General features: G+C 46.3%; 1 long non-coding RNA gene across 2 annotated transcripts; it reads right to left on the reverse strand.

Moving 5' to 3' along the window:
* Positions 1–471: 471 nt before the first annotated feature.
* LOC311592955 lies at positions 472–11,118 on the reverse strand. 2 transcript variants are annotated; one of them, XR_014777549.1, is made up of 4 exons: positions 10,847–11,118; positions 5,682–5,745; positions 1,831–3,016; positions 472–1,505 (listed from the first exon to the last, which is right to left on the reverse strand). It is a non-coding gene; the product is annotated as an uncharacterized lncRNA (long non-coding RNA). The 2 variants fall into 2 exon arrangements; XR_014777550.1 differs by lacking the exon at positions 10,847–11,118 and adding an exon at positions 6,258–6,600.
* Positions 11,119–12,068: the final 950 nt, after the last annotated feature.

Below are 12,068 nucleotides of genomic sequence, written 5' to 3' on the forward strand. Positions count from 1 at the left end.
ATCAGAGTTGCTTGTCTACCAGTCCCAGTGGTAAGTGGGAATGGGCAAATGATGCAACCCCAGCCAATTAGCCCCCCAGCCTCCCCACCACTACAATAAGGTCAAGCGTGGGCACTTGACTCAGTCATAGGCAAATTAGAGGCCTGGTTCATGACCACAGCAGTAGGTTCAGGGAGCGTGACCCATGTCCAGACCTAGCCCTGAGGTCAGGAAGTGTGATCAGAGTCCTGAAGCTACAGCTAGAGCTTCGTGGAAAGGACACGTAGGCTGCTGAGGACTAAGGCTGATAGGATGTGTTTTCCTCCTGGCAGCTAAAGGCCCAGCCTGAGGCCCCGGGCATCTATGTCTGACAGGAGCTGCAAGGAATAGGCATATTCACTGTTCCCTTCCTGAGGAAATGGCTGGAAGGTGGGAGCTACCGTATTTTTTGGACCATAAGACGCACCTGACCATGAGATGCACCCAGTTTTTAGAGCAGTAAAACAAGAAAAAAAAATCCTGAACCAAATTAGTACTAGCATAATAAGGTATTTATTAAAATATAACAAAAGGCAGAAATATTAAACAATGTTAACTCAACAGAAGGAAAGGCTTAGAGACTCAAGCGCTTTTCTAGTTTTCTGGAAACCCCAAAAACTCATCATTGCTAGTGTCGGCGTTTAGGAAGCTCAGTTGCTGACAGTCGCTTGTGTCACTTTCTTCACTATCTTCATATATGATATTATCATCAGTTCTGTGCAAGGCATTGCTGATGCCACATTTCTTGAATGATCATACAATGATTTCCTCCTTCACTGACTGCCATGATGTTTTAACCCATTCACAAACTTGAGTGACGGTGGCCTTTTCATGTGTCCTGCTGGAGTCAGATCATGATTCCCAGCAGCCATCCATCTGTTCCACTCCTCTCTCATAAAGACTTTAAATGGTTTGTTGATTGAAACATCGAGAGGTTGCAACTGGCTGATAAGACCCCCAGGAATAATAACAGCTAGATGAGTTTTCACCTCTTTAAATCTGTTTTTTATTGTTTCACTAAAATGTGCTCTGAATTGGTCAAGCGCTAATAAAGCAGCTTTTTTTTCAGAAGCCCTCCAGGAGGTTTAGACCACATTTTCTCAATCCTTCTGTCTTCTCACATATGCAGAATGAACAGTTCTGCCTTCTCCCGTATGCCCAGGAACGATTTCTGCACAGCAATGTGGCCCCACTGGAGTCAAGGAGGCCCCACTAGAGCTTCCTTATTGCTACACATTTTACTGCACTCCCCCTGCCCCACTCTGGGCAGCAAGCTGACACACACCTGCTTTCCCAGCAGGCTAAGATTGGTACTCAGCTCAGATCAGCACAATAGCAAAGGGGTGGGGTGGGGGTGGGGCACACAGAGACCAAGCTCTGTGTGAGAGGGGATATTTTGGTGATGCCGTCCATGCCTCTTCCTGTTCCTGTGGACACACTGAACTGGCACACTGACGACATCGGTAAGTGACCTCTTTGTTGATGCCCTGTAGACAGCAACCAGACCATAAGACACACCCTAATTTCCCCCACTTTTGGGGGGGAAAGTTCATCTTGTGGTTTGAAAAATATGGTATTTTACAGTCTGGAGAGATGGCTCAGCGGTTAAGAGCACAGTCTGCTCTTCCAGAGGTTCTGAGTTCAATTCCTAGCAACCACATGGTGGCTCACAACCATCTATAACGCAACCTGATGCCCTCTTCTGGCCTGGAGGTGTACATGCAGATAGAACAGTCATATACATAAAATAAATAAATAAATATTTTTAAAAGAAAAAAAAAAGAAAAATATGGTATTTTAATAGGAACTCACAGGTTTTAAGTATGCCATGTGGAAGTCACCCACAAATGTGGTTTTCTCTTCAGTGAACACTTTGATCAACATGGATGCGCCACATGCCAAGTCCTCCTCTGCTTGGCCTCTTCGTACGTGCCTCAGTGTCTCAGGCCAGCACTGGACTCTTGCCTTAACTCTCCCCTTCAGTGTGGGCACAGGCTCCAGACCTCTAGGCACAGATGGTTCATAAGTAGCTATATCATGAAATATTTAGCGTTGGTGTATACCAGGTCCAAGGGGGTGCGGAGGAAGGCTTCCTGGTTGGAAGGGGCAGTGAGGGTGCATGTGGGTGAGCAGACATGATCCTAAGTGGTAGCTATGAAATGTCATGCTAGATGAATATTATAATGTCCACAGGAGGGGTCCCGGCCACCGTGGACAGGGCAGGTCTGTAGGCTGCATCTGTTGGTCTGAGGCCCGGGACACAGCCCATTGCTCACTGCACCCCCCTGCCCCACACCTTCCAACCAACAGAACCAGAGCAAATTACCATGAGTCAGACAGTTTTACATTAGTATGGGTGAGAGCACAGCATCTATTATTTGGAGTGAGAGCAATTACGAAATTTTATGTCCGATACTGTGACTCCTTAAGGATTCATCTGACAGGCTTCCTTCCCCTCCATATGGTGTTTGCTGTCAAGACAGAACCACGGCTGATATAAACACAGAAGCCGTAAACACATGTGCTTCTGACACAAGCTGTCAAGACCTGCCTCGCCACCTCGTCCAACTGTACAGAGGATCCCAGCAAAGAAGCCACTCACTGGCCGCTCAGGAAGGGATAAAGGAACCAGCAATCGTTTTCCAGCCTCCAACAGAGGACACATTACCTACAGAAGCCAAGTGCAGCATTTGCGATTCCTTTAGGAAGGGATGACGTCATGGCGGGGAGACCATGGGAACGGTCTGGGTGATGGAAGGGAGTGCAAGCCGAAGTTCTCAGCAAGGCAAGAACAAATGCAAGGGCAGCTACTTCCCGCAAAGCCTGACGGTAGTGAGGTTGGAGGCGCGAGGAGCTGTGTGGCGTGGTTTTGGAGGAGACCCTCTCTGAAGTGCCATAGCAATAGCTGTAGAGACGCCCACCCTCTCTTTCCCAGTGTGGCCTGGACTGCTCAAGAGGGCAGAAGCCCTTTCTCTCTCTGTCTTTCCAGCTGGAGAACCTGGAAAGACATACACACAGGCACATGTGTACCGCATATGCACTGTATACACACTCACACCTCACATGCATACACTCATGCACAGATACACACCACATACACATGTCTGCATACATGCACTTACACATACACCCCACACAAAGACAAACACACACATATATGCACACACCACACACACCCGTACATATACATGTATGCACACACACACCAATACACACACATATACAAACATACCCATACACACACACACACACACACACACACACACACACACACACACACACACAGGAGGGACACCTCTTGTAGACCTTGAAGTCTTGCTTCGAGCCTTGTGTCATCATTGGTATGTCCTCCTTACCTCAAAGTACCCACAAAGCACCGGAGCATTCCAACTTTGTTCCTTTGCTTCCTTTATCAACACATCAAACTCTCTTCTAAGACTTCTTGCTTCTCAGTACTAGAAGGTTCTTTTAATGTTAAAGGTAACTTCTTTAATTCAGGGCCGAGTACGTGGCCACTGCAGGGTGCCATGGAGTAGGCTTGGAAGAGTGGCTTACAGAAAGTGTCAGGGGCTTCAGGGTGAGAGCCAGACACGGGGAAGCAAACATCAGCAAGTCGTGGTAAGTGAGGGAATGAATTCACCCTGTGATACGTGTAACTGTCTGACGCACATAGCAAGCCTCTCTCCCTCTATATTTTTCCAGGACAGCTGGAAAAGACGCTGAGCTCTGGAGATGTCCAAGGGCCTGAGGTCTGCTCTGGATTGAAGGCACTTGGAGAAAAGGAACAGACAGGCTCGCTCCAGGGCTCCCCGTAGGTGGCCAGGCTGGCCGGCATGCCCAGCCCCTTAGCATCTCTCCACTTCCGATCATGACTATAATACCATTCCAGGATACAGGGTCATGTGGAGACTTAAAAAAAAAAAAAAAGAAAAGAAAAGAAAGAAAGAAAAGCTCCAGAGCGCCACAATCTGGGGCCTGAGTGGTGGCAACACTGGGTGCTAGCTTCCTCACAAGCCACAACCCCAAGGCTTGCCTGTAGCAGAGGGCATTTGGAGGAAATGTGGAAAAGAGCTCCAGGGTTCCCCCAGAGAGAGGCCAGTCTCGCTTGGACTTCCCAGCCTCCTCTAGCACTCTCTTGTTTGGAGAATGTTGTGTAGGGATGGGGGTGGGGTGCGGATGCAGGGGATGAGTATGAGTGTGTTGGGGGAGCGAGGGGGGGGGAGGATGCTGAGTTCTGTTACAAATCCGTACAACTCTCACTTTCTTCGGCACTACCTACCAAAATAATTTTTAATCTCTGTAAGTTAAAATGTATGTGTGTATGTAAGAGTGTGCTTCTGTGTGTGGTTTTTATATCTTTAAAGTAAAGGATTTCCCCAAACTTAAAATCAAATGCACACCAGGTATAGTGTTGGACATCTTTAATCCCAGCGCTAGAGAGGCAGAGGCAGGTGGATCTTCTGAGTTCAAGACCAGTGGCCTATATGGTGAGACCCTGTCTCAAAAATGAAAACTAAATTAAATTAAATGCATTTATGGAGTCTTTACATCATATCCTATTATGAAATACTGGTCAATCCTCCGCTTCTTGGAATACTTAGTAGCAGCAGTGGAGATCTGAACAGTGCAACAAGAGCAGTGGCGTTCTCACTTACAGACACCAAAATGGAATATTGCTTGTACTCTTGAAAAGCATTTAATTAAAGCAAAATGATACCTTTAAGCCATTTTCTAAGTGTTAATAACAATAACAGTTTAGGGCAGGAAAGTTGGCCTTGTGGATAAATGCTCTCTCTCTCTCTCTCTCTCTCTCTCTCTCTCTCTCTCTCTCTCTCTCTCTCTCTCTCTCCCTCTCTCTCTCTCACACACACACACACACACACACACACAAAATATATATATATATACATGCATGTAGGTATGTGTGGAAGCAAAACCCAGGACAGCATACAAGTGTGCTCCTTCCAGGATGAAAACAGACCAGTCATGAAAGAGAAGCATCCTTTCCCTTCAAGGTAAGTGACATTATTAAATATCATCTATTATGATGGTGTTTAAATTTTACCATCATTATTTTGTTTTTGAGACAGGGTATCACTCTATAGACCAGGCTTGCAGAAAAAAACCACAGAAAGCACATAGTATGAAAAAGAAAATTAGTGAATCCAAAAAAAGCAAAAAGCAAAAAAGCAAGAGATGGATGAAGGAAACAGCAAGGCTTGCCGTGCCGGGTCACCCTCCTCCCCACGCTGTGGGAACCTCTTGCCACCTCGTGTTCATCTTAGGCAACAACTACAAATTAGGCTTTGGATTGCTGCTGGCCAACACCTAGCAGGCATACATAGGGAGCCCCTCTCTCATAAAAATGAGTGCACAACGCATAAACACGTGCAAAACTGAGGGGAAAAAACCCATAGAGTGCAAAGGCAGAGCAGGAAGTAGGAAGGTGGCAGAGGGGGTGATAGGAAAGAAGTGAACAGGATTTATTCAACCTGGTCACAGTGAGAAGAGGGCCAGAGAGCCTGTCAGGCCTCTCTCCCTTCCTTTCCCTGCCCCCACCATAAAAAAAAATAAAAATAAAAATAAAGGTTAAAGAGCTAATACTTGGTTATCAGTAAACAACAACAACAATAATGAATTTAACATCATTTTGAGACACTTACTGCTTTCATGGCAGCACTCAGAAGGAAGTCCAGGGCCGGACAGTGAGACAACGTGTCTGCAGACCTGAGGGTAAAGATGGTGGGACAATCAATAGGACTTGCTGACTTCCAGACAACATTTAATCAAATTAAGTTGTGACATAAAATCAAATAAGCTAAAAGACACGCAGCGTGGAGTTTCCTCAGAGAGCTGGCAGTAGCTGAGTTTGGAAATCAACTTGAACGCGTCTGTTCTCTGCTCGCCGTGGTGATGCAATATTTTGGAACTAGCTCACAGAGCTGATAACATGCCTTGCACTCACTAGACTGTCACCCTGCTGTGTACTCGAACTGTTTGCTTAAGCTGTCTTTAGGAGAACAACGGAGTGATCAGTAGATTAGATTTCCCCATGTAACGGACTTTTAGAACCTAAGTTTGGCACAGAAGGAACTCAAAGCAGGGAAACTGATGTTATCAAGGACTCCCTAGTAGACTTGCTTAGGAGACCTTAAGTCACACAAAGGTCAATAGTCCGCTAACCAGAGCTGCCGGAGATTCACGAAACTCGGGAGCCTAGGGTGTGAATATTTACTCACCTGGCATGACCAAAGACCCAGACCTCTGATGGGCAGCCCATCGGGTAGCTGGGTATCACAACCATCAGTAGTCCCCGTCTGCCATTAAGTCCCCTGTGCTCCTAACAGGAAGAGCATAGTTCTGCCAGGCGGCCAAGACAGACCTGGGTAACAACCACTGAAAAGGAACGACACTGGTACCTAAAATAATTCTGGCGGTCTGTAATATCCTTGCTGTGTAAATCTCCCATTTGCCTACGTGGCCAGACTTGCAGCCTCCTGTTTAAATTGTTGAGAGTGTAACCTGGGGCCAGATCCAAAGGAGATTTATCCAAAGCATAAACCTAAGGTGGATTATGAGCTAATGAAATCTTCTGTTGGGGGCTGACTCCTGTTTGGGCATTAGCCCCAGTGAGCCAGGTTCCTAAACCAAAGTGTTTTCCTTTTTTCTGTGTGGAGGGATTTCTCCTTGAAGAGGCATGTTGTTTGTGTAACAATGTAATTAAATCAGCTGTATTAGAACAATGAGAGCTAAAAACATCAATTACCAATTATCTCACAGCATCTGGTGGAAACATACACAGGGTGCTACTGAGCAGCTCTCTCCAGGCTTGTGTTCAGTAACATTGTAGACTGAAAACTAGCTTGGTGGTGACATTTGAACCAAGGAAAGGGCAATGTAATAGAGTTTTTACTGGTTTGCTTTTTGGAAACTTGGGTTACTAGACATCACGTTTTTTCTTTTCTTTTCTCTTCTTTTTGCATTTTTTTATTCCTGGTTTTCTATTATTTTTGTACAGCCTTTACCGTGTGTTGAAACCATTTTCAAAGCCCAAAGCCCTTAAGAATTTGTGTTTGCATTTGCTTGTGTGGTGTGTGAGTGTGTGTGTGTGTGTGTGTGTGTGTGTGTGTGTGTGAGATAAGGTTTTTTTTATGTAGCCTTGGCTGTCCTGAACTCACTTTGTAGACCAGGGTGGCCTTGAACTCACAGAGATCCGCCTGCCTCTGCCTCCCGAGTTCTCGGATTAAAGGGTTTATAGGCATGTGTCACCGCGCCTGACTAGTATTTGCACTTTGTAATTTTTGTGAGTTAAAGTATTCACTGAACATGCATTTTTCCTTCTTGTTTTGTAACTCTCCATGTCTCATGCCTGGCTGTGGTGTTTGCTGGACAAGAGTCAAGTGTGGGAATGGCAGCGTAGCGCATCGTCTGGAGATGGGCTGGTGAGAAGCTACACTCGCTCCAGAAGGCATTTTTTACCTTGATTTCCTTTGTAATGCCCAGTGGTGGCTGGGAATGAAAGTTATGTCTTCACTGTTGGGAAACTGGTTGACAAACCGCTTCAGGTCGCTGCTGTTTACAATACACACTCTGGCTAATGTTCTGGTTAAGAAAGCAATAATTTCGCCAGGTAGTGGGGGCGCATACCTTTAACCCCAGCATTTAGAAGGCAGAGGCAGGCAGATCTCTGAGTTAGAGGCCAGCCTGGTCTACATAGTAAGTTCCAGAATAGCCAGGGCTGCACAGAATAACTCTGTCTTGAAAAATGAAAACAGACAAACACAAGAACATTAAAAAAAGAATGAAAATATAATAGTTTCTAACTCATGCCCTTTGGTAGGTACAGGAGAAGACAAGGTGTCGTATATTATCTCACATCTGAGTTTTATTTATTTGCTTTTGGTGGTGATACAAAACTCCAAACGGATCCGTCTCTATTTTCCTTAACTTTTGATAGAAAAATTTGAATATATTATTTAATGAAAGGGTAATAGATTACATACAGCCTGACACGCAAGTCAATGGATGTTTACCCTTCCCACCCTTAGAATTGCAAACTACATTGTAGTTGTTCTTATAGCTAAGAAAAGACACTGGCTGATTCAGGAAAGAATTACTATTATGTGATGACTAGGCTGCTCTCAGAATCAGCAGGCACACTGGAGGACTGGTCACAAGGATGCAAAGCCATGAAATAAGGGAGAAACAACATCTACAACAGTGTGTGTGCACAAGTGCTTGGTATCTGTTTTCATTCATTGACATCTGAAGCATTTTTGTACTAAAACTATATGCAAGCCGGGCGTGGTGGCACACACCTTTAATCCCAGCACTCAGGAGGCAGAGGCAGGCAGATCATTGTGAGTTCAAGGCCAGCCTGGTCTGCAAAGCGACTCCAGGATAGCCAAAGCTACACAAAGAGAGACCTTGTCTCAAAAAAAAAAAAAAAAGCTATATGCTTGTTGCCTTCCATCATGACTAGAAAGTTCTATCATGTTCCTTGCTCTTTTTTTCCTACTAAAAACTGAATACAGATCAAGAAAGGTGCATTCACCTTTGTATGTATGTATGTATGTATGTATGTATGTATGTATGTGTGTGTATGTATGTATATATTACTGCTAATCCCACTGACATGAGGAAAAAGACCACTGACCACAAATTATGGCCAATCAAAGCAAACTTTATTCTGTGGGGGTGGGGAGTGAGGTAGGAATGCGGGTGAGGCAAGGGTGCACTCCCTGAGGAAGCCGATTGCAGTGATGCCGTCGAGAGCATTCTGGAAGAAGAAATCCAAAATATCAGAAGAAACCTTTGTCCTTATTAAGAGTGTCTGAGGCTTTTTCTGGGACTGTAATTTAAGAAGCATCTTCATTGGCCTCCCTAGCACCCCAGTCAGCCATTGGCCGTCCTGTCCTTCTGTCCATTCCAGAGAGGGACGTTCTGTCAGAAGCATCAGAAGAGATTGCAGAGGATTTGGCAGCTCATAGCTGCCAGGTTACAACAGAGGAACCCGAGAGAGACCCGGCTTCCCGCCCTGCAGCCTGGCGATGCATTTTCGGGCACATTCAATGAACAGTCAGAAGGAGTCAGGAATGAAATGCCCTGCTTGGCCTGGCAGCCGGTCTCTTACCTTTTACTGGGGGTGGCGGGGGCGGGGGGGTAATTTTAAAAGTCAGAGCAGATGTGAACACTTTAGCATTTCGCTGGCTTTGTTGGTTGAGCACCATCTGAATTGGTGTTAGCATGCAGTGGCAGCGTTTGGAATTACTTTTCAGAGAATGCTATCTGCATAAACAAACAATCTGCATTGTTTTTCAGTGTCTACCAGCTGCGATGTGTTGGTCATACACATCATTTTCAAATAGATACAAAAATTACATGACTTGCTTTCACATCTTAAAGGCACTTGAAAGACATCTATATCCCTTGTAGGTTTTGAAGTTAGGCGGCTCTTTGAGAATTCCTTCATTCAAATGTCATACCGGAACCTTTAGGGCAGCAAGTTGAACAAACCCTGTGGGACGATTTAACTCTAAGAGTAATATTTTATACAGCTTTATTATGAAACCTGATCTCTCTCTCTCTCTCTCAGAAAAGAGAATGGTGCCTTAAGTCAGAGCAATTTCTACACTGAGATCACTGTGTGCCTGTGTGCCACCCAGGGACATTGTAAGGACAAAGCATCTGTCCTGATCAGAGTGAAAGGCAGGCAGGGTGACTATCAGAGATGAAGGTGTGGCTCATGTTCAGAGTCAGCCTTTGGCCAGGGCTCCATTCAGGGTGTGGATGCTGTGGGACTGTAGCTCCACCCCACCCCCACCCCACCCCACCCCACCCCCACCCCACCCCCACCCCACCCCCACCCCACCCCCACCCCACCCCCTATCCTCTACCCCCAATCTCCCACCCCCTCCCCCCTGCCTGTAGCCTTCTCTCTAGAATTGGTTCAAGAGCTGATATCACAAAGAATCTTCATTCTTTTTTTTTCCTTTTTAACTTTTTATTTGTTTTTAATTAATTTATTCATAGTACATCTCAGTTGTTATCCCATCTCTTGTATCCTCCCATTCCTCCCTCCCTCCCGCTTTCACCCTACTCCCCTCCCCTATGTCTGTGCCTGAGGGGGACCTCCTCCCCCTGTATATGATCATAGGGTGTCAAGTCTCTTCTTGGTAGCCTGCTATCCTTCCCCTGAGTGCCATCATGCCTCCCCATCCAGGGGACGTGGTCAAATATGGGGCACCAGAGTTCATGTGAAAGTCAGTCCCCACTCTTCACTCAGCTGTGGAGAATGTCCTGTCCATTGGCTAGGTCTGGGTAGGGGTTCGAAGTTTACTGCATGTATTGTCCTTGGTTGGTACCGTAGTTTGAACAGGACCCCTGGGCCAAGATCTGCCTGTCATAATGTTCTACTTAAGAATCTTCATTCTTTACACTAAATTTTATTCTCATTTTACTATTGTATTGCTTTGGACTACTAGAGATCCACCACCTCTAAACACAAAGCTCAGAGCACTTGTGACTAAACTCACAGTAACAGTGCACGAACACGGACACAATTAAAAGGCACCTTCTCAGGCTCACAGTTCATGGAACGCTTGGTGTGCAGTTGTTCTCCTTACTAGACGTACCTACTAATTTATTTTCTTCCCTGGTCTGAATGCTTGGGGAAAGGCTAAATAGCATCCTAGGGCTTATACAGAAAGATCATCCTCATGTATTGAGGCCAAGTGGCTTCTGAGCCGTCTTTTCAGGCACTCTGTGCACAGCAAAGCTGTAAATAACTTCCTTAACTGGCTCCTCGGTGACTCCGGTACCCACTTACCTCTACTCCAGGTCCTGACCTAGGGTGAAGCCATGTACTGCCCTCTGTGCAAAGGCTCCGGATTCCCATGAACAGACTGAGAATTGCCACGGGGTCCAAGGAAAAGTCTCCATCCTCCATCAAAACCGACCGACCCTCAGAAGGGCGTGCGTCCTGTTTCTCTGAAAAGCTGCCACTCCCAGTAAATTGGGGGGCCCCTCAAAATTGGAAGGGTGCCTGGGAGACTGTGCTGGTTCCTTCTTACTCTGAACCACACCTACCTCCCCAGAACCTCCAACTCTCTGTCCCTCTGTCTTTGTCTGTCTGTCCCCCTGCCCCCGCCCTCAGAAACTGGCCTTCACAGATGTATTTTATTCACCCAAAATGTTCCCACTGGAAAAGAACCATGAAATGAAAAATGACACGAAAGCACCTCCCCCCACACCCCAGCACGCCCCCTCCCCCCATCTTTCCTGTTTGTGTTTTCAGGCTTTTACAGGAGACTGAACTGTGGTCTTAAATTTTTTGCTTCTTCATTCCTGCCCCACCTAAGCTACAGAAACTAACCTGGGTCTGTACCCACCCAAACTTCCTAAAGTAAAAAGTCTGGAGCTCCAAAAAGAGGGGTGCGGGGCGCTTTAGTCCATGAGTGACAGGAGACGGGAAGCTAAATTAGCAGTCGGGAAGCTGACTGCTTCTGCTTCCGGGACCTGGAGGCCAAGGTAAGGGACTTCCCACCTGATGCATGAGGGATGAACCAGACAACTGCCAGCAGCCGCACCCCCCCACCCCCGACTCCTGTCCAACTCTAAGTGACCGTGGTGCTCCTCGGAGTGTCCAGGAGAGTGCTTTGTAATAGATGAGGCTAGAATATTGACGTCAGGCTGGAGCTACGGGAGGGAGATGGGAACACCAAAGCAGAAGACTGGCACGGATGACCTAGGGGCGCTGCAGTGGCTTCCTGCTAGAAGAGCAAGTCAGGAGCCACAGTATACGGAGGCTTTCCATCTGCTTTTCTTCTTCCTATCACCTTCCTGCTCCTAGAACTTTCTCTTTAGTCTCTGACTGGCTGAGCATACATCCTGTTCTAGCAATAGCCAATGTTTTCTTGGAGCTGCTGAACTAAATCTCCAAAATCATCTTTTAAAATGCTTAACTAAGAAAAAGGGATCAAACGCTCCAACGTCTAGCAACAACGGGGGGGGGGGGGGAAGAACCCGGAGTCTTTTAAACCAAATTTGTT

This window comes from Acomys minous, assembly GCF_964271855.1.
Source record: "Acomys minous genome assembly, chromosome: 2".
NCBI lineage: Eukaryota > Metazoa > Chordata > Mammalia > Rodentia > Muridae > Acomys > Acomys minous.